At 47.9% G+C, this 22,500-nt stretch overlaps 1 non-coding gene and 1 pseudogene across 1 annotated transcript; both read right to left on the reverse strand.

The window, feature by feature from the left end:
- Positions 1–4, reverse strand: part of LOC125774038 (large subunit ribosomal RNA) — a 3,900-nt pseudogene extending 3,896 nt beyond the window's left edge.
- A 709-nt stretch (positions 5–713) lies between these two features.
- Positions 714–871, reverse strand: LOC125774035 (5.8S ribosomal RNA). Its single transcript, XR_007420552.1, has one exon. It is a non-coding gene; the product is annotated as a 5.8S ribosomal RNA (ribosomal RNA).
- Between the last annotated feature and the right edge of the window lie 21,629 nt (positions 872–22,500).

Consider the following 22,500-nt stretch of genomic DNA (forward strand, 5'->3'; position numbering starts at 1 on the left):
GCCTACAACAAAATCAGTCACATTCCATTCGTTTCGAACCCGGGGCATAGCGAACCGATATATACGCAACAACACTTCACACACACACACACACGGATTGGGCAATTTACGGTCATTTTTGAATCAACGATGGCCCCCCCGAGCACGTTGTCCGAATATCACTCCAATAAGGACAACGAGTTCCGCTCGGCATCGTTTTGATTCGATCTCTCAACAACAACTCCCGGTCGACTTGGTCGACTTGGACCCACGATGTCTCCCCCCGAGCATGTCGAGCCAACTGCACCACTATTGTATTGGACAACATGTTCCCCTCGGGCATCGATGGGTTAATCATGCACCACTATTATAAAACCCTTTGACGTTTTCCCCCAAGCACGTTGATCCAGTATTACGACGGATACGGTCAACGAATTCTTGGACATCAAAGAGGTTTTCGATTGAATTTCCCCATGTTTCACAACGTACTCTTAGCGGTATCCTACGATACGTCTCACTCTATTTGTGTGTGTGCGCGTTTACGTGCGTGCGATTTATGCGGTTCACCCCTTTACTTTCAGCGCCCTGCGGTCCCAACAAAGGTCCCGAGCACGCCATTATGCACAGTGTGGAAGCGTGTTTCCCCCACGACACTAGACGGGCTGCTCGCCATAGTGTTCTATTGTGGCACGCTCCACCCTGAAGTTTGGTTTGTTGTATATCAAGGAATTGATAGGCACTCAAGAATGTGTGCATCGGCCGGGTTTAATCGTCCGACGCGCAATATGCGTTCAACTTATCGGTGTTCATGTGTCCTGCAGTTCACATTGTGACGCGCATTTAGCTGCGGTCTTCATCGATCCATGAGCCGAGTGATCCCCTGCCTAGGGTTTTATAGTAAGGTTCCCAATGTAACACAATCCCGGTGGTACGTCCAAAGACTAACTTTCTGACTAAGTTGTCTTTATTACCCAATAGTCCCAGGCCTTGTGACTTGTGGCTCATGTCTACGCCCATGGCCACCATTCGCTAAGATAGTTTTGAAGTCACTTTGAAGGCCCAGGAACAACTCTCTTAGCACATCGGTTAACCTGGCGCCGCAGTCAACTCATGTGCTTGGATCGGATCGAGCTATTGAGTATTGGGCCTGCATACTCGCTCATCCGTATCCTTTGCGTACCGCCCCATGGCCCTTGTATGTCTGCACCACAGTTCCTGTTCGTTCCGTGCCTATGGCCGGATACGTATTGCACATCGGTTAACCTGACGCCGCAGTCAACTCATGTGCTTGGATCGGATCGAGCTATTGAGTATTGGGCCTGCATACTCGCTCATCCGTATCCTTTGCGTACCGCCCCATGGCCCTTGTATGTCTGCACCACAGTTCCTGTTCGTTCCGTGCCTATGGCCGGATACGTATTGCACATCGGTATACCTGTCGCTACTCAGGCAACTCGTGTGCGTGGATTGGATCGAGAACATGGTGTGTGCCCCATGTTATAATTGATAGTCCATATCCACTTTATAGGTTAAAGTCATAAGTTGTGATTGCACAACCATTCTTCATAAGAGTTTAATCACTCTTCAACTAACTTTCGTTCTGGTGTCTTGGTATCAAATCGCGTAAGACACAAGATTCTACTGGCCAAATAGAATCTAGCACATTGGTTAACCTGGCGCCGCAGTCAACTCATGTGCTTGGATCGGATCGAGCTATTGAGTATTGGGCCTGCATACTCGCTCATCCGTATCCTTTGCGTACCGCCCCATGGCCCCGTCCTTAGAGTTAATGACTAGTAGGCTTAACTCTTTGTATGTCTGCACCACAGTTCCCGTTCGTTCCGTGCCGTGGCCGGATACGTATTGCACATCGGTATACCTGTCGCTACTCAGGCAACTCGTGTGCGTGGATTGGATCGAGCTCATGGGGTGTGTAGAGATTCCATGTTATAATTGCAAGTCCATATCCACTTTATAGGTTAAAGTCATAAGTTGTGATTGCACAACCATACTTCATAAGAGTTTAATAACTCTTCAACTAACTTTCGTTCTGGTGTCTTGGTATCAAATCGCATAAGACACAAGATTCTACTGGCCAAATAGAATCTAGCACATTGGTTAACCTGGCGCCGCAGTCAACTCATGTGCTTGGATCGGATCGAGCTATTGAGTATTGGGCCTGCATACTCGCTCATCCGTATCCTTTGCGTACCGCCCCATGGCCCCGTCCTTAGAGTTAATGACTAATAGGCTTAACTCTTTGTATGTCTGCACCACAGTTCCCGTTCGTTCCGTGCCGTGGCCGGATACGTATTGCACAACAGTAGATACCATCACCTGACGTATCTAACACACCACTATTGTAACTCGTCGTCGAAGGACCTTTCAAGTGCCTGATGGCCAGGGGAGCTCTTACACGGCACGGAGACACAGTGATGCTCGCCCATCACAGTGTACAACGATCGAGTTTGCTTAAGTGTCTGGGTACCTACACACCAGACACAATGCAATGGCCACGGATCCACACAAGGCACATCACATGCAGAAAGCTTCACCAGATTATGACACATACCACACTCTTGTAACTCGTCGTCGAAGGGGCGTTCAAAGTGCCTTACGGCTAGGGGAGATCTAGCACGGCACGGAGACACAGTGATGGTTGCCCATCAAAGTGTACAACGATCGAGTTTGCTTTCCGCGCAAGCGTTCTAAGTGTCTGGGTACCTACACACCAGACACAATGCAATGGCCACGGATCCACACAAGGCACATCACATGCAGAAAGCTTCACCAGATTCTGACACATACCACACACATGCAACTCGTCGTCGAAGGGGCGTTCAAGTGCCTTACGGCTAGGGGAGATCTAGCTCGGCATGGGGACACAGTGATGGTCACCCATCAAAGTGTACAACGAACGAGTTGGCTTTCAACAAATTCTGACACATAGCAAGCGAGCGACCGAGCTACACCGAAGGCAGCCCATGGTTGGTCACTCGCGGACGATCATCAGTAATGATCCTTCCGCAGGTTCACCTACGGAAACCTTGTTACGACTTTTACTTCCTCTAAATCATCAAGTTCGGTCAACTTCAGCCATGCCAGCTGCAGCTCACGAAGGAACCGCGGAAGGTAAGCCTCCAGAAACCTCACTAAATAATCCATCGGTAGTAGCGACGGGCGGTGTGTACAAAGGGCAGGGACGTAATCAGCACTAGCTAATGACTAGTGCTTACTAGAAATTCCAGGTTCATGGGGACCGTTGCAGTCCCCAATCCCGACTAGATGGGCATTTTAGTGATTTCCCGTTCCTCTCGGAATGGGGGCGCCTATTGGCGAGAACACGCTGCGACCCACATTGTAGCACGCGTGCAGCCCAGAACATCTAAGGGCATCACGGACCTGTTATCGCTCATTCTCAGCTTGCTAAACACAAGTTGTCCCGCTAAGCAGGGCAAACGTAGCCGACGACCGCCCGTGAAGGCGCCGCCCGGCTGTAACGTCAGGTGCGCCCGGAGGCGCACTGCTGACAGCGTTCTAGTTAGCATGTTTGAGTCACGTTCGTTATCGGAATTAACCAGACAAATCATTCCACGAACTAAGAACGGCCATGCACCACTACCCTTAAATTTGAGAAAGAGCTATCAATCTGTCTTACCTCGATAAGTTTGGACCTGGTAAATTTTCCCGTGTTGAGTCAAATTAAGCCGCAAGCTCCACTTCTTGTGGTGCCCTTCCGTCAATTCCTTTAAGTTTCAACTTTGCAACCATACTTCCCCCGGAACCCGATTTTGGTTTCCCGGAAGCGACTGAGAGCACCGAATAGGGGTAGCGTCTCCCAATTGCTAATTGGCATCGTTTACGGTTAGAACTAGGGCGGTATCTAATCGCCTTCGATCCTCTAACTTTCGTTCTTGATTAAAGAAAGCATCCATGGCAAACGCTTTCGCTTCAGTTGGTCCTACGACGGTCTACGAATTTCACCTCTCGCGCCGTAATACCAATGCCCCCCACTACTTCTGTTAATCATTACCTCTAGGTTTCTGACAAACCAACGAAATCGTATAAACCGAGGTCATATTCCATTATTCCATGCAAGATTATTCTCGGCCAACGCCAACCCCACGGGGGGGCCGGACGCTTTGTCTTAGCCTGCTTTGAGCACTCTAATTTGTTCAAGGTAAATGTGAGTATCTTGAGCACCATGAGGAGCCCGTGCCGGAGTTAACCGGTAGCACGGTACTCGTTCACAGAGTAACGCCCAAGTACACCATTGTGAGTCGCAGCCGTGAGCGCGCGCACGAACGGCCCCGGCGTGTAACCGGGCGCCCGTGGCGGTCACGTGTCTGGACGGGCAATCAACTTCGAACGTTTTAACCGCAACAACTTTAATATACGCTAGTGGAGCTGGAATTACCGCGGCTGCTGGCACCAGACTTGCCCTCCACTTGATCCTTGTTGAAGGATTTATACTCAACTCATTCCAATTATGGACCATCGTTAGAGAGGTCCATATTGTTATTTCTCGTCACTACCTCCCCGTACTGGGATTGGGTAATTTACGCGCCTGCTGCCTTCCTTGGATGTGGTAGCCATTTCTCAGGCTCCCTCTCCGGAATCGAACCCTGATTCCCCGTTACCCGTCGCAACCATGGTAGTCCTCTTCACTACCATCAATAGTTGATAGGGCAGACATTTGAAAGATCTGTCGTCAGTCGACAAGCGACCATACGATCTGCGTCCTTATCCAGACTTCAACTCAAGCCGCCCGGAGGCGATTGGTTTAACTAATAAGTGCACCAGTTCAGCTACCCGCGAGGGCAACAGTCCCGGCATGTTGCATGTATTAGCTCTGGATTTTCCACAGTTATCCAAGTAACTAGTGGTAGGATGATCTTGTGAATTATAGCTGTTATACTGAGCCTTATGCGGTTTCACATTCATTTATGTTTGTACTTAGACATGCATGGCTTAACCTTTGAGACAAGCGTATATTACTGGTAGGATCAACCAGAATTCGTTCCACTACAGACACACACTCGCTTAGTGGGAAATAAATTTCCACACAACTCTCTCTCTCTAGAACCATATGGAATGGCTCTTTGGTGTTGGGTAAGGCACCAATTTGTTGGGGTGTAACGGTCACCACCAACTTTAAGTTTGTTAGGGCACAACGGAAACCACTAACTAAACTTTAGGAAACTAAATTTCCTCACACATTATCTCTCACCATATTAGCACTAGGTGCTATCCACGATTGTACAACGTTTCAACTCTTGAATCGACCGTAGGGCCGCGGAATTGCTTCCGGGCCCCTATTCTCGCTATTAATTGTTCATCTCTTTCAATACATCGAGTTCGTTCCATTGGGTAGTTCGCATGGCGAACGTTTTGATGCAGCCCCCTGGGGGACCACGGCACTTTACACCGGGTATGGTGTATGCGCAACCTACAGATAACAATAAACCCCTTATGCGTGTGTAAACCGATGTTGGGCTGCTCAACATCTTTCATGGTTACATCACTTGCACCAGAACCCACGGTGCCGATTTGGTAATATGTTGTACATTTACTCTCAAGATGTACGCTTCGGCCCCTTATTCAGGGGCTCAAGCTATTACCAGCAAGAACAATCCTCATCCAGACTTGAACTCGAAACACCCGGAGGCGAACGGTTTAACTAATAAGTGCACCAGTCTTGAATCCATGCGTCGGTGGAAACAATGCCGGCGTGTTGCATGTATTAGCTCTGAACTTAGCGAGTGATTGCCTTGCAGCTGTCATACTGAGCGTAGAGCGTGATTATCGCTCACTTGAACCATGTTGAATGGCTCTTTGGTGTAGGGTAAGGCACCAATTTGTTGGGGCACAACGAAACCACCAACTTAAGACTTGCTTATAGGCATTTCAACGTTTTCAACTCTTAAATCGACCGTGTTTCATTATCATCTCTTCTTCTTATTAAATGCATCGAGTTCGTTCCATTGGGTAGTTCGCGTGGCGAACGGTTTGATGCAGCCCCCCGGGGGGGACCACGGCACTTTACACCGGGCATGGTGTATGCGCAACCTACAGATCACCAATATATTTGTGATCGATAATGCACACTTCTTACACGACTGACCAGTCGACAGCGCTGCCTTCCTATTATGCGTGTGTAAACCGATGTTGGGCTGCTCAACATCTTTCACGGTTACATCACTTGCACCCGAACCCATGGTGCCGATTTGGTAATATGTTGTACATGGTCTCAAGATGTACGCTTCGACCCCTTATTCAGGGGCTCAAGCTATTACCAGCAAGATCAATCCTCATCCAGACTTGAACTCGAAACACCCGGAGGCGAACGGTTTAACTAATAAGTGCACCAGTCTTGAATCCATGCGTCGGTGGAAACAATGCCGGCATGTTGCATGTATTAGCTCTGAACATAGCGAGTGATTGCCTTGTAGCTGTCGAACTGAGCGTAGAATGTGATTATCGCTCACTTGAAAGGGTCAAGCCCTTTCGAGTCGTCCGGTTTTTACGCCAGACGACTCGGTCCACCATCTTTCGGGATACAAGTTGACTAAGTGGTACCACTACACTTATCAACTTTCGATTTGGTAATCCTCATCCAGCTTCCTTTCTGGAGGTCCCGAGGATTACCAATTGGGCTGTCATACTGAGCTCATATATTGTAGATCGATAATGCACACTTCTTACACGACTGACCAGTCGACAGCGCTGCCTTCCTATTATGCGTGTGTAAACCGATGTTGGGCTGCTCAACATCTTTCACGGTTACATCACTTGCACCAGAACCCACGGTGCCGATTTGGTAATATGTTGTACATTTACTCAAGATGTACGCTTCGGCCCCTTATTCAGGGGCTCAAGCTATTACCAGCAAGAACAATCCTCATCCAGACTTGAACTCGAAACACCCGGAGGCGAACGGTTTAACTAATAAGTGCACCAGTCTTGAATCCATGCGTCGGTGGAAACAATGCCGGCGTGTTGCATGTATTAGCTCTGAACTTAGCGAGTGATTGCCTTGCAGCTGTCATACTGAGCGTAGAGCGTGATTATCGCTCACTTGAACCATGTTGAATGGCTCTTTGGTGTAGGGTAAGGCACCAATTTGTTGGGGCGTAACGGTCACCACCAACTTAAGACTTGCTTATAGGTATTTCAACGTTTTCAACTCTTAAATCGACCGTGTTTCATTATCATCTCTTCTTCTTATTAAATGCATAGAGTTCGTTCCATTGGGTAGTTCGCGTGGCGAACGGTTTGATGCAGCCCCCCGGGGGGGACCACGGCACTTTACACCGGGCATGGTGTATGCGCAACCTACAGATCACCAATATATTTGTGATCGATAATGCACACTTCTTACACGACTGACCAGTCGACAGCGCTGCCTTCCTATTATGCGTGTGTAAACCGATGTTGGGCTGCTCAACATCTTTCACGGTTACATCACTTGCACCCGAACCCATGGTGCCGATTTGGTAATATGTTGTACATGGTCTCAAGATGTACGCTTCGACCCCTTATTCAGGGGCTCAAGCTATTACCAGCAAGATCAATCCTCATCCAGACTTGAACTCGAAACACCCGGAGGCGAACGGTTTAACTAATAAGTGCACCAGTCTTGAATCCATGCGTCGGTGGAAACAATGCCGGCATGTTGCATGTATTAGCTCTGAACATAGCGAGTGATTGCCTTGTAGCTGTCGAACTGAGCGTAGAATGTGATTATCGCTCACTTGAAAGGGTCAAGCCCTTTCGAGTCGTCCGGTTTTTACGCCAGACGACTCGGTCCACCATCTTTCGGGATACAAGTTGACTAAGTGGTACCACTACACTTATCAACTTTCGATTTGGTAATCCTCATCCAGCTTCCTTTCTGGAGGTCCCGAGGATTACCAATTGGGCTGTCATACTGAGCTCATATATTGGAGATCGATAATGCACACTTCTTACACGACTGACCAGTCGACAGCGCTGCCTTCCTATTATGCGTGTGTAAACCGATGTTGGGCTGCTCAACATCTTTCACGGTTACATCACTTGCACCAGAACCCACGGTGCCGATTTGGTAATATGTTGTACATTTACTCAAGATGTACGCTTCGGCCCCTTATTCAGGGGCTCAAGCTATTACCAGCAAGAACAATCCTCATCCAGACTTGAACTCGAAACACCCGGAGGCGAACGGTTTAACTAATAAGTGCACCAGTCTTGAATCCATGCGTCGGTGGAAACAATGCCGGCGTGTTGCATGTATTAGCTCTGAACTTAGCGAGTGATTGCCTTGCAGCTGTCATACTGAGCGTAGAGCGTGATTATCGCTCACTTGAACCATGTTGAATGGCTCTTTGGTGTAGGGTAAGGCACCAATTTGTTGGGGCGTAACGGTCACCACCAACTTAAGACTTGCTTATAGGTATTTCAACGTTTTCAACTCTTAAATCGACCGTGTTTCATTATCATCTCTTCTTCTTATTAAATGCATAGAGTTCGTTCCATTGGGTAGTTCGCGTGGCGAACGGTTTGATGCAGCCCCCCGGGGGGGACCACGGCACTTTACACCGGGCATGGTGTATGCGCAACCTACAGATCACCAATATATTTGTGATCGATAATGCACACTTCTTACACGACTGACCAGTCGACAGCGCTGCCTTCCTATTATGCGTGTGTAAACCGATGTTGGGCTGCTCAACATCTTTCACGGTTACATCACTTGCACCCGAACCCATGGTGCCGATTTGGTAATATGTTGTACATGGTCTCAAGATGTACGCTTCGACCCCTTATTCAGGGGCTCAAGCTATTACCAGCAAGATCAATCCTCATCCAGACTTGAACTCGAAACACCCGGAGGCGAACGGTTTAACTAATAAGTGCACCAGTCTTGAATCCATGCGTCGGTGGAAACAATGCCGGCATGTTGCATGTATTAGCTCTGAACATAGCGAGTGATTGCCTTGTAGCTGTCGAACTGAGCGTAGAATGTGATTATCGCTCACTTGAAAGGGTCAAGCCCTTTCGAGTCGTCCGGTTTTTACGCCAGACGACTCGGTTCACCATCTTTCGGGAAGGGACCGTCTCGGTCGCAAGCTGCTCCGGTCCCCAAACAACCTGCGACAAATGATAGGAAATGCCGACATCAATACGTGTTCAGTTTGGTTTATCGCTCATAGGTCTTTTTGACCATCGATCCCTGATTATAACTCTCAATTAAACAGTCAGGAGAGTAAGGCATGCCCATCGATATCTCATCGACAGGCGATACCGCAAGAACGGCCAACGACACATCAGGTGATCGATTATTGCTACGACTTTTGCTTAATCGTTTCCACTCCTTAGAGAAAGAAACCCCCGGGGACCGTCTCGGTCGCAAGCTGCTCCGGTCCCTAAACAACCTGCGACAAATGATAGGAAATGCCGACATCAATATGTGTTCAGTTTGGTTTATCGCTCATTGGTCTGTTTGACCATCGATCCCTGATTAAACTCTCAGTAATCCAGTCGGTAGAGTAAGGCATGCCCATCGATATCTCATCGACAGGCGATACCGCATGAACGGCCAACGACACATCAGAGGATCGTATCTTGCTACAACTCTTGCTTAATAGTTTCCACTCCTTGGAGAAAGAAACCCCCGGGGACCGTCTCGGCCGCAAGTTGCTCCGGTCCCTAAACAACCTGCGGCATCAAATGATAGGAAAAGCCGACATCAATACGTGTTCAGTTTGGTTTATCGCTCATAGGTCTGTTTGACCATCGATCCTAGAATTCAACTTTCGAGTAAGGCATGCCCGTCGATATCTCATCGATAGGCGATACCGGTAGAACGGCCAACGACACACATCTAGGATCGCATTTACTCTTCCTTGGATGGATAACCAATACCCTAGGACCGTTTCATCGCGAGCTGCTCCGGTCCTCAAACAACTCGCGAACCACCGATAGGATGATATTAGGAATGGCCGACTTTCATCCTTTAACTCTCAGTTCTGCTTACCAAAACATAGGTACTTGGACCTTAAAGACCACTATATGTTCCCCGATCGGGGGCAATCGGAACGTCTATCCATCATCAACATCGTTTCACTCATTCCGAACCACCAAATTGGACAGACAGTACCATATTCACCAACCGATTGCTTCAACTTCGCAAACTGTATGGTAAGTTCTACTAATTTCACATCTTACCATCGACTAATAGTGCATAAATCCACTTGGAAATCACTTTTCCTTGGTCCTCGGACCTTCTACGACAACGTCCAACAAATATCCGAAGTCGTTTCCCAACTTAGACCAAGCATTTCGTATCTTTACTTCTAATCGATTTTTTCTCTCATAATTGACGATCAAAATCTAAAAACCACATTTTGAGCCAGAAGCAGTCGTCCGATCGTCCTGGGGGTAGTCTCAATCGATTTAGAAGGGCCCAATTCATAAAGATACGTACTCAGTCAAATTCATGCTTCTGGCTCACCTACCCCCTATATAGAAAACGAAAGCGTACAGGCGTGGAAAACGTGCCATTTTTCTCCATCACGGACTTTTTTTTTCTCGTTGCACCGACTCTAGTAAAAAAGTGAAATTTTTTACTAGTTACCAACTTTTGCAAATTATCATCGGATATCACTTTTCATGGTCTATAGTAAGTTCTTATCACGTTTTAGTAGTTTTTGAAAAAAAAATTTTTTTGAACTTTTCAAAATTTTTCAAAACAAAGTTTTTGTAGGCGGTTTTGTGTATGGAGGGTTACTAGTCTCGGGGTCACTGTTTGACCAAAAAACCACTATATATCATTCGAAAGGTAATTTCAAGGGCTACAAAAAATTGTTCTACGGCACCCCCCTCCGACGTCTAGTATTCGAGTTATTGGCCAAAAACCATCACTTGAGCGATTTTTCGTTCAGGGTACCCGACTCTAGTAAAAAAGTGAAATTTTTCTCGATTGACCAAGTGTTGCAAATGACCATCGGATTTCACTTTTTATGGTCTATAGTGAGTTCTGATCACGATTTGGTACTTTTTGAAAAAATTTTTTTGACGCACTTTTCAAAATTTTGCAAAACCAAAACTTTTTAGGCGGTTTTGTGTATGGAGGGTTACTAGTCTCGGGGTCACTGTTTGACCAAAAAACCACTATATATCATTCGAAAGGTAATTTCAAGGGCTACAAAAAATTGTTCTACGGCACCCCCCTCCGACGTCTAGTATTCGAGTTATTGGCCAAAAACCGCAACTATAGCGGTTTTTCGTACAGGGTACCCGACTCTAGTAAAATGATGCGATTTTTACTAGTCTAGGAACTTTTTGGTCAAAAAATCAAGTATATGTCATTCGATAGATAATTTCAAGGGCTACCAAAAATTGTTCCACGACACCCCCCTGCGACGTCTAGTATTCGAGTTATTAGCCAAAAACCGCAACTTAAGCGGTTTTTCGTCCAGGGTACCCGACTCTAGTAAAATGATGCGATTTTTACTAGTCTAGGGAACTTTTTGGCCAAAAATCAAGTATATGTCATTCGATAGATAATTTCAAGGGCTACCAAAAATTGTTCCACGACACCCCCCTCCGACGTCTAGTATTCGAGTTATTAGCCAAAAACCGCAACTATAGCGGTTTTTCGTCCAGGGTACCCGACTCTAGTAAAATGATGCGATTTTTACTAGTCTAGGGAACTTTTTGGCCAAAAATCAAGTATATGTCATTCGATAGATAATTTCAAGGGCTACCAAAAATTGTTCCACGACACCCCCCTGCGACGTCTAGTATTCGAGTTATTAGCCAAAAACCGCAATTATAGCGGTTTTTCGTCCAGGGTACCCGACTCTAGTAAAATGATGCGATTTTTACTAGTCTAGGGAACTTTTTGGCCAAAAATCAAGTATATGTCATTCGATAGATAATTTCAAGGGCTACCAAAAATTGTTCCATGACACCCCCCTGCGACGTCTAGTATTCGAGTTATGGGCCAAAAACCATTCATACTTGAGCATTTTGCTCATTTTGCCTGTACGGGTACCGGGGACTAGTAAAATCAGGCCAATTTTACTAGAGTAGGGGTCCTTTTTGGTCAAAAAAACAACTTTTGCTCGTTCGTTAGGGAATCGATAGGGCAACAAAAAATCGTTCTACGACCCCCCCTTCCGATGTCTAGTATTCGAGTTATGGGCCAAAAACAGTTTATAGCTAATTTTTCACTCGATTTTTCACCAAGTATCGCACATTACTCCGGTTCTATACATTGGATCGTCAATCTTTAAGATTTTATGGGTAGTTCCAACTGTTTGCTACATTTCATCCATACATCACCAACCGATTCAATGTCTGTGCTAGAAGTTATTAGAGGAATAAAAAAATTTACCCTTGGCTTTGGACCGTCAAATTTTACCCATTTTTGGCCCGTATTTGCCCCATAGCTCCGCCGGTATCCAAGATAGCGCCACACTTTCTTCTGGCCATGGGTAGATGGCACTTGTGGCTAGATTTCTTCCATGCACCACTAATCGCTACCATGTCTGTGGCCGGAGCTATTCGACGAACAACCTTTGCATTCACCTTGCGCACTTAGGGTTTTTGGTCTAACTTGCACCATTTTTGGCCCGTATTTGCCCCATAGCTCCGCCGGTATCCAAGATATGGCCACACTTTCTTCTGGCCATGGGTAGATGGCACTTGTGGCTAGATTTCTTCCATGCACCACTAATCGCTACCATGTCTGTGGCCGGAGCTATTCACGAAAGCGCCTCGCGCACTTGGTCGGATTTTTGGTCCACCTGGCACCATTTTTGGCCCATATTTGCCCCATAGCTCCGCCGGTATCCAAGATATGGCCACACTTTCTTCTGGCCATGGGTAGATGGCACTTGTGGCTAGATTTCTTCCATGCACCACTAATCGCTACCATGTCTGTGGCCGGAGCTATTCGACGAACAACCATCGCATTTACCTAGGTACTTTTTCGGATTTTTGGTCCAACTTGCACCATTTTTGGCCCATATTTGCCCCATAGCTCCGCCGGTATCCAAGATATGGCCACACTTTCTTCTGGCCATGGGTAGATGGCACTTGTGGCTAGATTTCTTCCATGCACCACTAATCGCTACCATGTCTGTGGCCGGAGCTATTCACGAAAGCGCCTCGCGCACTTGGTCGGATTTTTGGTCCACCTGGCACCATTGTTGGCCCGTATTTGCCCCATAGCTCCGCCGGTATCCAAGATATGGCCACACTTTGTTCTGGCCATGGGTAGATGGCACTTGTGGCTAGATTTCTTCCATGCACCACTAATCGCTACCATGTCTGTGGCCGGAGCTATTCACGAAAGCGCCTCGCGCACTTGGTCGGATTTTTGGTCCAACTTGCACCATTTTTGGCCCATATTTGCCCCATAGCTCCGCCGGTATCCAAGATATGGCCACACTTTCTTCTGGCCATGGGTAGATGGCACTTGTGGCTAGATTTCTTCCATGCACCACTAATCGCTACCATGTCTGTGGCCGGAGCTATTCGACGAACAACCATCGCATTTACCTAGGTACTTTTTCGGATTTTTGGTCCAACTTGCACCATTTTTGGCCCATATTTGCCCCATAGCTCCGCCGGTATCCAAGATATGGCCACACTTTCTTCTGGCCATGGGTAGATGGCACTTGTGGCTAGATTTCTTCCATGCACCACTAATCGCTACCATGTCTGTGGCCGGAGCTATTCACGAAAGCGCCTCGCGCACTTGGTCGGATTTTTGGTCCACCTGGCACCATTGTTGGCCCGTATTTGCCCCATAGCTCCGCCGGTATCCAAGATATGGCCACACTTTCTTCTGGCCATGGGTAGATGGCACTTGTGGCTAGATTTCTTCCATGCACTACTAATCGCTACCATGTCTCTGGCCGGAGCTATTCACGAAAGCGCCTCGCGCACTTGGTCGGATTTTTGGTCCAACTTGCACCATTTTTGGCCCATATTTGCCCCATAGCTCCGCCGGTATCCAAGATATGGCCACACTTTCTTCTGGCCATGGGTAGATGGCACTTGTGGCTAGATTTCTTCCATGCACCACTAATCGCTACCATGTCTGTGGCCGGAGCTATTCACGAAAGCGCCTCGCGCACTTGGTCGGATTTTTGGTCCAACTTGCACCATTTTTGGCCCATATTTGCCCCATAGCTCCGCCGGTATCCAAGATATGGCCACACTTTCTTCTGGCCATGGGTAGATGGCACTTGTGGCTAGATTTCTTCCATGCACCACTAATCGCTACCATGTCTGTGGCCGGAGCTATTCGACGAACAACCATCGCATTTACCTAGGTACTTTTTCGGATTTTTGGTCCAACTTGCACCATTTTTGGCCCATATTTGCCCCATAGCTCCGCCGGTATCCAAGATATGGCCACACTTTCTTCTGGCCATGGGTAGATGGCACTTGTGGCTAGATTTCTTCCATGCACCACTAATCGCTACCATGTCTGTGGCCGGAGCTATTCACGAAAGCGCCTCGCGCACTTGGTCGGATTTTTGGTCCAACTTGCACCATTTTTGGCCCATATTTGCCCCATAGCTCCGCCGGTATCCAAGATAGCGCCACACTTTCTTCTGGCCATGGGTAGATGGCACTTGTGGCTAGATTTCTTCCATGCACCACTAATCGCTACCATGTCTGTGGCCGGAGCTATTCGACGAACAACCATCGCATTTACCTAGGTACTTTTTCGGATTTTTGGTCCAACTTGCACCATTTTTGGCCCATATTTGCCCCATAGCTCCGCCGGTATCCAAGATATGGCCACACTTTCTTCTGGCCATGGGTAGATGGCACTTGTGGCTAGATTTCTTCCATGCACCACTAATCGCTACCATGTCTGTGGCCGGAGCTATTCGACGAACAACCATCGCATTTACCTAGGTACTTTTTCGGATTTTTGGTCCAACTTGCACCATTTTTGGCCCATATTTGCCCCATAGCTCCGCCGGTATCCAAGATATGGCCACACTTTCTTCTGGCCATGGGTAGATGGCACTTGTGGCTAGATTTCTTCCATGCACCACTAATCGCTACCATGTCTGTGGCCGGAGCTATTCGACGAACAACCATCGCATTTACCTAGGTACTTTTTCGGATTTTTGGTCCAACTTGCACCATTTTTGGCCCATATTTGCCCCATAGCTCCGCCGGTATCCAAGATAGCGCCACACTTTCTTCTGGCCATGGGTAGATGGCACTTGTGGCTAGATTTCTTCCATGCACCACTAATCGCTACCATGTCTGTGGCCGGAGCTATTCGACGAACAACCTTTGCATTCACCTTGCGCACTTAGGGTTTTTGGTCTAACTTGCACCATTTTTGGCCCGTATTTGCCCCATAGCTCCGCCGGTATCCAAGATATGGCCACACTTTCTTCTGGCCATGGGTAGATGGCACTTGTGGCTAGATTTCTTCCATGCACCACTAATCGCTACCATGTCTGTGGCCGGAGCTATTCACGAAAGCGCCTCGCGCACTTGGTCGGATTTTTGGTCCACCTGGCACCATTTTTGGCCCATATTTGCCCCATAGCTCCGCCGGTATCCAAGATATGGCCACACTTTCTTCTGGCCATGGGTAGATGGCACTTGTGGCTAGATTTCTTCCATGCACCACTAATCGCTACCATGTCTGTGGCCGGAGCTATTCGACGAACAACCATCGCATTTACCTAGGTACTTTTTCGGATTTTTGGTCCAACTTGCACCATTTTTGGCCCATATTTGCCCCATAGCTCCGCCGGTATCCAAGATATGGCCACACTTTCTTCTGGCCATGGGTAGATGGCACTTGTGGCTAGATTTCTTCCATGCACCACTAATCGCTACCATGTCTGTGGCCGGAGCTATTCACGAAAGCGCCTCGCGCACTTGGTCGGATTTTTGGTCCACCTGGCACCATTGTTGGCCCGTATTTGCCCCATAGCTCCGCCGGTATCCAAGATATGGCCACACTTTGTTCTGGCCATGGGTAGATGGCACTTGTGGCTAGATTTCTTCCATGCACCACTAATCGCTACCATGTCTGTGGCCGGAGCTATTCACGAAAGCGCCTCGCGCACTTGGTCGGATTTTTGGTCCAACTTGCACCATTTTTGGCCCATATTTGCCCCATAGCTCCGCCGGTATCCAAGATATGGCCACACTTTCTTCTGGCCATGGGTAGATGGCACTTGTGGCTAGATTTCTTCCATGCACCACTAATCGCTACCATGTCTGTGGCCGGAGCTATTCGACGAACAACCATCGCATTTACCTAGGTACTTTTTCGGATTTTTGGTCCAACTTGCACCATTTTTGGCCCATATTTGCCCCATAGCTCCGCCGGTATCCAAGATATGGCCACACTTTCTTCTGGCCATGGGTAGATGGCACTTGTGGCTAGATTTCTTCCATGCACCACTAATCGCTACCATGTCTGTGGCCGGAGCTATTCACGAAAGCGCCTCGCGCACTTGGTCGGATTTTTGGTCCACCTGGCACCATTGTTGGCCCGTATTTGCCCCATAGCTCCGCCGGTATCCAAGATATGGCCACACTTTCTTCTGGCCATGGGTAGATGGCACTTGTGGCTAGATTTCTTCCATGCACTACTAATCGCTACCATGTCTCTGGCCGGAGCTATTCACGAAAGCGCCTCGCGCACTTGGTCGGATTTTTGGTCCAACTTGCACCATTTTTGGCCCATATTTGCCCCATAGCTCCGCCGGTATCCAAGATATGGCCACACTTTCTTCTGGCCATGGGTAGATGGCACTTGTGGCTAGATTTCTTCCATGCACCACTAATCGCTACCATGTCTGTGGCCGGAGCTATTCACGAAAGCGCCTCGCGCACTTGGTCGGATTTTTGGTCCAACTTGCACCATTTTTGGCCCATATTTGCCCCATAGCTCCGCCGGTATCCAAGATATGGCCACACTTTCTTCTGGCCATGGGTAGATGGCACTTGTGGCTAGATTTCTTCCATGCACCACTAATCGCTACCATGTCTGTGGCCGGAGCTATTCGACGAACAACCATCGCATTTACCTAGGTACTTTTTCGGATTTTTGGTCCAACTTGCACCATTTTTGGCCCATATTTGCCCCATAGCTCCGCCGGTATCCAAGATATGGCCACACTTTCTTCTGGCCATGGGTAGATGGCACTTGTGGCTAGATTTCTTCCATGCACCACTAATCGCTACCATGTCTGTGGCCGGAGCTATTCACGAAAGCGCCTCGCGCACTTGGTCGGATTTTTGGTCCAACTTGCACCATTTTTGGCCCATATTTGCCCCATAGCTCCGCCGGTATCCAAGATAGCGCCACACTTTCTTCTGGCCATGGGTAGATGGCACTTGTGGCTAGATTTCGTCCATGCACCACTAATCGCTACCATGTCTGTGGCCGGAGCTATTCGACGAACAACCATCGCATTTACCTAGGTACTTTTTCGGATTTTTGGTCCAACTTGCACCATTTTTGGCCCATATTTGCCCCATAGCTCCGCCGGTATCCAAGATATGGCCACACTTTCTTCTGGCCATGGGTAGATGGCACTTGTGGCTAGATTTCTTCCATGCACCACTAATCGCTACCATGTCTGTGGCCGGAGCTATTCGACGAACAACCATCGCATTTACCTAGGTACTTTTTCGGATTTTTGGTCCAACTTGCACCATTTTTGGCCCATATTTGCCCCATAGCTCCGCCGGTATCCAAGATATGGCCACACTTTCTTCTGGCCATGGGTAGATGGCACTTGTGGCTAGATTTCTTCCATGCACCACTAATCGCTACCATGTCTGTGGCCGGAGCTATTCGACGAACAACCATCGCATTTACCTAGGTACTTTTTCGGATTTTTGGTCCAACTTGCACCATTTTTGGCCCATATTTGCCCCATAGCTCCGCCGGTATCCAAGATATGGCCACACTTTCTTCTGGCCATGGGTAGATGGCACTTGTGGCTAGATTTCTTCCATGCACCACTAATCGCTACCATGTCTGTGGCCGGAGCTATTCACGAAAGCGCCTCGCGCACTTGGTCGGATTTTTGGTCCAACTTGCACCATTTTTGGCCCATATTTGCCCCATAGCTCCGCCGGTATCCAAGATATGGCCACACTTTCTTCTGGCCATGGGTAGATGGCACTTGTGGCTAGATTTCTTCCATGCACCACTAATCGCTACCATGTCTCTGGCCGGAGCTATTCGACGAACAACCATCGCATTCACCTTCTCGTTGCACTTCTTCGGGAATTTGGTGCAACCAAGTTTTCACTATAACTTGGTCATTTTCCGTCCATCGGACATGCGGTTTTGGGTGTCGATACTTGACACCGCGCGCTACAATATGTTCCTCCACGACCATGTGGTCCGATGCTTCCAACAGGAGCTATTCGAGGAGTACCGATTTTTCACCATTAAAAATGCTCAATTTTGCACCAACTTTTGCCTATAACTCAGGCTGTATCGATCGGATCTTCAATCTTGAAAAAGTTTTGGATAGGTGGCACCAAATGCTACATTTCGTTCTTCCACGTCAACTTTGTCCGATGTCTAGCAAAAAAGTTATTCGCGAACCAAGTCCAGAACCCATGCAATGGCTGCCCTCATTGCATACATCACGGCGGTTAACTCTCGTTACTCTATACCGTGGACTTGGTACTTTTTCAGGCATTCGTTGCTACTTCTCGGTTCATGATATTCGTTTACGGTCTTCACTAGGGCATTTGGTGCTCCTTATCGGTTCATGATATTCGTTTACGGTCTTCACTAGGGCATTTGGTGCTCCTTCTCGGTTCATGATATTCGTTTACGGTCTTCACTAGGGCATTTGGTGCTCCTTCTCGGTTCATGATATTCGTTTACGGTCTTCACTAGGGCATTTGGTACTGGGCTTCCCACTTTCTACTGATCGATCCATACTCACTTGCGTGCACCTAGCCTAGGAAGGTTTCCTATGGCTTCCCATCTTTCTACTGATCGATCCATACTCACTTGCGTGCACCTAGCCTAGGAAGGTTTCCTTGGGCTTCCCATCTTTCTACTGATCGATCCATACTCACTTGCGTGCACCTAGCCTAGGAAGGTTTCCTATGGCTTCCCATCTTTCTACTGATCGATCCATACTCACTTGCGTGCACCTAGCCTAGGAAGGTTTCCTATGGCTTCCCATCTTTCTACTGATCGATCCATACTCACTTGCGTGCACCTAGCCTAGGAAGGTTTCCTATGGCTTCCCATCTTTCTACTGATCGATCCATACTCACTTGCGTGCACCTAGCCTAGGAAGGTTTCCTTGGGCTTCCCATCTTTCTACTGATCGATCCATACTCACTTGCGTGCACCTAGCCTAGGAAGGTTTCCTATGGCTTCCCATCTTTCTACTGATCGATCCATACTCACTTGCGTGCACCTAGCCTAGGAAGGTTTCCTATGGCTTCCCATCTTTCTACTGATCGATCCATACTCACTTGCGTGCACCTAGCCTAGGAAGGTTTCCTATGGCTTCCCATCTTTCTACTGATCGATCCATACTCACTTGCGTGCACCTAGCCTAGGAAGGTTTCCTATGGCTTCCCATCTTTCTACTGATCGATCCATACTCACTTGCGTGCACCTAGCCTAGGAAGGTTTCCTATGGCTTCCCATCTTTCTACTGATCGATCCATACTCACTTGCGTGCACCTAGCCTAGGAAGGTTTCCTATGGCTTCCCATCTTTCTACTGATCGATCCATACTCACTTGCGTGCACCTAGCCTAGGAAGGTTTCCTATGGCTTCCCATCTTTCTACTGATCGATCCATACTCACTTGCGTGCACCTAGCCTAGGAAGGTTTCCTATGGCTTCCCATCTTTCTACTGATCGATCCATACTCACTTGCGTGCACCTAGCCTAGGAAGGTTTCCTTGGGCTTCCCATCTTTCTACTGATCGATCCATACTCACTTGCGTGCACCTAGCCTAGGAAGGTTTCCTATGGCTTCCCATCTTTCTACTGATCGATCCATACTCACTTGCGTGCACCTAGCCTAGGAAGGTTTCCTATGGCTTCCCATCTTTCTACTGATCGATCCATACTCACTTGCGTGCACCTAGCCTAGGAAGGTTTCCTATGGCTTCCCATCTTTCTACTGATCGATCCATACTCACTTGCGTGCACCTAGCCTAGGAAGGTTTCCTATGGCTTCCCATCTTTCTACTGATCGATCCATACTCACTTGCGTGCACCTAGCCTAGGAAGGTTTCCTATGGCTTCCCATCTTTCTACTGATCGATCCATACTCACTTGCGTGCACCTAGCCTAGGAAGGTTTCCTATGGCTTCCCATCTTTCTACTGATCGATCCATACTCACTTGCGTGCACCTAGCCTAGGAAGGTTTCCTATGGCTTCCCATCTTTCTACTGATCGATCCATACTCACTTGCGTGCACCTAGCCTAGGAAGGTTTCCTATGGCTTCCCATCTTTCTACTGATCGATCCATACTCACTTGCGTGCACCTAGCCTAGGAAGGTTTCCTTGGGCTTCCCATCTTTCTACTGATCGATCCATACTCACTTGCGTGCACCTAGCCTAGGAAGGTTTCCTATGGCTTCCCATCTTTCTACTGATCGATCCATACTCCCTTGCGTGCACCTAGCCTAGGAAGGTTTCCTATGGCTTCCCATCTTTCTACTGATCGATCCATACTCACTTGCGTGCACCTAGCCTAGGAAGGTTTCCTATGGCTTCCCATCTTTCTACTGATCGATCCATACTCACTTGCGTGCACCTAGCCTAGGAAGGTTTCCTATGGCTTCCCATCTTTCTACTGATCGATCCATACTCACTTGCGTGCACCTAGCCTAGGAAGGTTTCCTATGGCTTCCCATCTTTCTACTGATCGATCCATACTCACTTGCGTGCACCTAGCCTAGGAAGGTTTCCTATGGCTTCCCATCTTTCTACTGATCGATCCATACTCACTTGCGTGCACCTAGCCTAGGAAGGTTTCCCTTCGGTACCGACTTCCATCTACGCACTCGATATAACCTAGGTACTTGGTACCGATGTTGGTTAACACTCAAGCATTTCTTGCATCCTGCGTGCAAGGTACCAATTTTCACTTCTTAGGTACGTTTATGGGCCCGCATTAATCCAATATCGCTCCGATGGCCTTTCGCATTATTTCATCCGATAGCCCTTGCCAAAAGCTACCAAAAGTTTCTCCACGGCCATGTGCTCCGACGCTTAGTTTAGGAAATATTCGAAAAAATTCAAAATAGGAAGCATTTTCTTATTGGAAAATCACCTTAAATCGATGGCCATTTTTTGGGCAAAAACTTTAACGTCTTCCCGACTTTGAGGGAATTGCGAATTTTAGGCACCCAGAGAAAATCTTTTACTTTAAGGGGGCGGCCGCGAAGTTGCCCGAAGTCTCGGACACAAAAATTCTCAAGTTCCCCACTCTAGTAAATCGCCCTATGAGTATCTCCTGGCCCGCGAGCTCTGCGAGCGGGCCAGCTTCGGCGATTTTTGCCTTTTCGCCTAGGCGGTTCTTCTACGAAATTGGTCCACAGCTTTTGCTCAGAAAGCTAGCATTTGTTGCAACAGTTAGGTGCTTGGTACCACATTTTGGTATCCATTTGGGCATTTGTTGCAACTACTCGGTACTTTGGCCCACATTTCGCTCTACTCGGGCCTCTATGGTGCTACTTGTCGGTACTTTTGGCCAACTTAGGCCAATTGGGTGCAACTTGTGGGTACTCTGTGGGTACTTTAGGGCGTATTGTGTCTTTCGGGTGAACCTTCGCTATACTTCATGGGTACTGATGGCCAACTTAGGAACATTCAGTGCAACCTTTGGGCCTAAGGAAATTTGTCCAACTCTTTGGACTTAGAAAATTTTCTGGACTTAGAAAATTTTCTGGACTTGTAAAAATTTTCAAATGTTCAATTTGGCCCACATTTCGCTCTACTCGGGCCTCTATGGTGCTACTTGGCGGTACTTTTGGCCAACTTAGGCCAATTGGGTGCTCTTTGTGGGTACTCTATCGGTACTTTTGGCCAACTTAGGCCAATGGGGTGCTATATGTGGGTGCTCTATCGGTACTTTTGGCCATGTTAGGCCCACTCGGTGCTATTTGTGGGTACTCTATCGGTACTTTTGGCCATGTTAGGCCCATTCGGTGCTATATGTGGGTGCTCTATCGGTACTTTTGGCCATGTTAGGCCCACTCGGTGCTATTTGTGGGTACTCTATCGGTACTTTTGGCCAACTTAGGCCCATGGGGTGCTCTTTGTGGGTACTCTATCGGTACTTTTGGCCATGTTAGGCCCACTCGGTGCTATTTGTGGGTACTCTATCGGTACTTTTGGCCATGTTAGGCCCACTCGGTGCTATTTGTGGGTACTCTATCGGTACTTTTGGCCAACTTAGGCCAATTGGGTGCTATTTGTGGGTACTCTATCGGTACTTTTGGCCAACATAGGCCAATTGGGTGCT

The sequence above is a fragment of the Anopheles funestus genome, assembly GCF_943734845.2.
Source record: "Anopheles funestus chromosome X unlocalized genomic scaffold, idAnoFuneDA-416_04 X_unloc_74, whole genome shotgun sequence".
NCBI lineage: Eukaryota > Metazoa > Arthropoda > Insecta > Diptera > Culicidae > Anopheles > Anopheles funestus.